The sequence below is a fragment of the Cervus canadensis genome, chromosome 2, assembly GCF_019320065.1.
Source record: "Cervus canadensis isolate Bull #8, Minnesota chromosome 2, ASM1932006v1, whole genome shotgun sequence".
NCBI lineage: Eukaryota > Metazoa > Chordata > Mammalia > Artiodactyla > Cervidae > Cervus > Cervus canadensis.
In genome coordinates, this window is record NC_057387.1 from 16,067,140 (window position 1) to 16,071,785 (window position 4,646).

Here is a 4,646-nt window from a genome sequence, read left to right on the forward strand (position 1 = left end):
GCCACCCCTCATTGCTCACACCTAACTTCCTACCTGACAGTATCAGATTGGGAAATAATCAGTGAAGATAAAATTAACTTTATAGTGAAAAGTTTATTAGTGAGACAGACAGCCGCTATTTAATGGTAAAATTTTAGCAAGAAGATAAATCCTTGGTGGTTGAGAAAGTAAAGAATCTGCCTGCAATGTAGCAGGCAGATTGTGGGTGTGAAGAAGCTGCTCACACCTGATGCCCACTGAGAGGAGGAAAAGTGCTCACAAGATGCCAAAGAAGTGGCAAACATGTTTGATGCCAAACATCAGTGACAAAGACGTATTTATAAGTCAACAGAGATATGAGATATGACTTCGAACCTCTTCAAAGTACAACTTCAACAAAAAAGGCATTAGATCCCAGACCAAAAAAGCAAACAAAACCTTTCAAGAATGTTTTCACATTATTATAACTTATTTCCAGGTATTTGCTTCTTTATACTCACATACATATATCCTGTCCAAAACCCAACCCATTGTGACCCTATAGTCATGAATGAGATAGTCATTTTGATCAGTACCAAAATTGTCAAAATTCTAATTGGACTGTAGTTTGTCAATTATTTAGTATAATTTTAAGACTTTAATAAATACAATCCAAAAATCATTCACAATTTTTCAACTACAAAATTTTGTGTGTAGTTTGCATTTCTTCCTTGAAAATATAAGGTCCATTTCAACTTAGTAACAATGTAACAATACAATTCATCGCCAAGAAGTGTACTTTGTTATATTTGAGTGGATAAAATTTTACTGATATCAACTATGTCAGTTAAGTACTAATATTTCTTCTTCCAAGAAGGAAAAAACAGAGTCAGAAGCTGGGCAGCCCCATCGGCCCCCGGCGCCCGGCCTCCCCTGGGAAGCTCGCCTGGGCTGCGGTGAAGAGGACGCTCCGGAGACTCGGCGCCAGCCGGCTCCGTTTTTCCGCGCTCTGCGACCTCCGCGGCGAACACGGCCTCAGCAGTGCAAGTTGCTGATGAAGTATGTCGCATTTTTTATGACATGAAAGTTCGGAAGTGCTCCACGCCAGAAGAAATCAAGAAAAGAAAGAAGGCTGTCATCTGTTTCAGTGCAGACAAAAAGTGCATCATCGTGGAGGAAGGCAAAGAGATCTTGGTGGGAGATAGATGTTGGTGTCACCATTACCAATCCTTTCAAGCATTTTGTGGGGATGCTTCCTGAAAAAGATTGTCGCTATGCTCTGTATGATGCAAGCTTTGAAACATAGGAATCCAGAAAAGAGGAGTTGATGTTTTTCCTGTGGGCACCAGAACTAGCTCCTCTGAAGAGTAAAATGATCTATGCGAGCTCCAAGGATGCCATCGAAAAGAAGTTCCAAGGCATAAAACACGAATGTCAAGAAAATGGGCCAGAAGACCTCAATCGGGCTTGTATTGCTGAAAAGCTAGGTGGTTCCCTAATTGTAGCTTTTGGAGGATGCCCCGTGTAGACCATCATCTGGTGCCACAAATCGAAAGCTTTGGTGTTTAATGTTATCCTCTTGCTATGTATAAGTAAAGCAGATAATGTTTAGGCTAGGGACTCACTGAAGGGGAGCTGTCTTGTTATTTGTGGGGGTAAACTATGCTATGAACATGTGCAAATGGCCCTAAATAAATCTACACTCTAAAACTTAAAAAAAAACAAAACAAAACAGAGTCAGAAGCTGGACACATATTTACAGGTTTATTGTGGGGTGTGTGCTAAGTTGCTTCAGTTGTGCCTACTCTTTGCAACCCTATGGACTGTGGCCTGCCAAATTCTTCTGCCCATGGGATTCTCCAGTCAAGAATCCTGGAGTGGGTTGCCATTTCCTTCTCCAGCGGATTTGCCCAACCCAGGGACTGAACCTGCATCTCTCATGTCTCCTGCATTGGCAGGCAGGTTCTTTACCACTAGCATCACCTGGGTACTTGGGATTAAGTCTCAGATATTTTACTGGAGAAAATACTCTTTCCACTAAACTCTCCAGTATTCTGTTTTTCTTCTTTGGACAAATTAATGTTTCTTTTCTGCCTTTGCAGAGATATTGTAACAGAGAACAGCAACCCTAACTCCATATTGAATCTACTCCTTTAACACGTGTCAGGAAATAGTCAACCCAGTCCAGGAAGCACAGAGGGTCCCAGGCAGGATAAACCCAAGGAGGAACACACCAAGACACACAGTAACTAAACTGGCAAAAATTAAAGACAAAGATACAATATTAAGAACAACAAGGGAAAAATGACAAATAACATACAAAGCAACTCCCATCAGGCCATCAGCTGATATCTCAACAGAAACTCCACAAGCCAGAAGGGAAAGGCACGATATATTTAAAGTAAAGGAAGGGAAGAACCTACAACCAAGAATACTCTACCCAGCAAGACTCTCATTTGGATTTGATGGAGAAATCAAAAGCTTTCCGACAAGCAAAAGTTGAGAGAATTTCGCAACACCAAACCAGCTTTGCAACAAATGCTAAAGGAATTTGTTAAATTTGTTAAATTCCTGCCTCTAGTCAGGAAACACAAGACAAGGAAAAGGCCTGCAGAAAATAAACCCAAAACAATTCAGCAAATGGGAATAGGTTTCTAATGAGCAGTCATGGTTAAAAACAACTGGACTATATGATGATCTTTTACTTTTATCTAGTTTGTTTCACTTCTTCTTTCATATTCTATGGTCTTATTTCATTTAGTTTATGTTTTCTAGTTTCTTCATCTCTTCTTTTTTGTTTTTGATGTTCTTTCTCTAGCTTTTATCAACTGTAGTAGAAATGCTTTCGTATACATACACATATAAATAATATGTATAATAAATATATTTTAGAAAACATGAACTTTCACCTAATTAAAAAATTTATGACATTTGATTCCAGTTGTTTGACTTAGCATGAATAGAATGCTAGACTTCTAATTATAAAATAGATATGCAACAAGCAACAGAAGTTTACTGTATAGCATAGGGAACTATAGCCAATATCTTATAATAACTTATGACGGAAAATAATATAAAAAAATATATGTACAGCTGAACACCTTGTTGTGCACCTGAACCGCTGTAAGTCAACTATGCTTCAATTATATATAAATATATATTAAACAGTTGCAGAACAGAGAATAACGTTTGTCTTTTTTAAAGGTTTATAAGAACATTGTGACCAGATTTACATGGAAAGCTGCCAGAACAAAGGATTCTGGTACCAAGAAGTTTGCAACAGCTAGCCATATCCCTTCCCCTTTTAGTATAAAAGAAGCCTGAGTTATAAATTGAGTAAGGTGGTTGTCTTGAGCTACACTAGTCCATGACCTTCTTGGTCAGCTGTATTTCTGAATAAAGTTGCTATTCCTCACTGCAACAGCTTGCCTCTGGATTTATTGTTCTATTGTGGGGTGAGCAGGATGAGCTTGGTCTCTGTGGCAAAATCTACACTTTTATGAGTGCCCACACTTTCTGTGTCTTTTCTCCATAGTTTTGCATTCCAACCTTTATCCTCCCAACTGATTCAAATAACACAGAAACAAATTTGCTTTGTAGTCAAAATGATTTTATTAAAATTGTTTCTATAGTTTTTATAAGTGTCCAAATATCCCTTTAAATAATTCAGTTACAGAAAATGCAAACTTTATGTATTAAGATGCATTATGGGGTAATATCTTAAGTTATATACACTAAATATGGTGTTTTTCAAAAAATTAAATATAGAAATATCATGTGATCCAGCAATTCCACTTAAGTGTATTTTTTCAAAGTGTGTATCAAGAGATGAATGGATAAGATGTGGTCTACATGGATTATTACTCAGCCACAAAGAAGAATGAAATCTTGTCATTTGTGACAACATGGATGGGCCTAGAGGGTATTATGCCAAGTAAAATGAGTCAGAAAGAGTGACAAATACAGTATGATGTCACTTGTATGTGGAAACTGAAAACCAGAACAAATGAACCAACATGACCAAACAGTAATGAAGTCATAGATACAGAGAACAAAGAAGTGGTTGCCAGAGAGGGAAGGGATGTGGTGATGAGAGAACTAGTGAGAGCGATTATGACTTACAAATTTCCCTTCAAAATAAATGAGTTTGGGGGACAAAATATACACCATGGAGAATATAGTCAATGAGAATAATTTGGTTATAGATGGTAACTTGACTTATTGTGATAATTTTATAATGTATAGAAATATCAAATCACTATATTGTGCACCTGAAATTCTCAGTGTTGTGGTTCAATTAAATTACAATTGTACTTCAATTAGGAAAAAACTTGGGGATAAGTAAAGTTTACAGAAATGCTTAGCAACTTCTCCATGGGTATAAGCATTCTCATTACTTGCATGATGATGTGATTAACAATAAAGTGTAAACATTGTTAAAAAACAAAAAATAGAGAAAAAGAAAAAAAAATTCAAATTTTGAAAGGACATCATACATCAGAATTGAGAAAACTCAGAAATCAGTGTGTGGGACTCAGAAAAGAGTAAGAAAAAATTGAAAAATCACTCTGTAAATGAAAGCAAAAGTAGGAAAAAAACACATTGAGAAATAATGCCTTATAATAAACAGAGAAATGCAAATCAAAACCACAATGAGGTACCATTACACGCCAGTCAGAATGGCTGCT

General features: G+C 37.0%; 1 pseudogene; it reads left to right on the top strand.

The window, feature by feature from the left end:
* Positions 1-918: 918 nt before the first annotated feature.
* On the top strand, positions 919-1,680 carry LOC122427154 (annotated as a pseudogene).
* Positions 1,681-4,646: the final 2,966 nt, after the last annotated feature.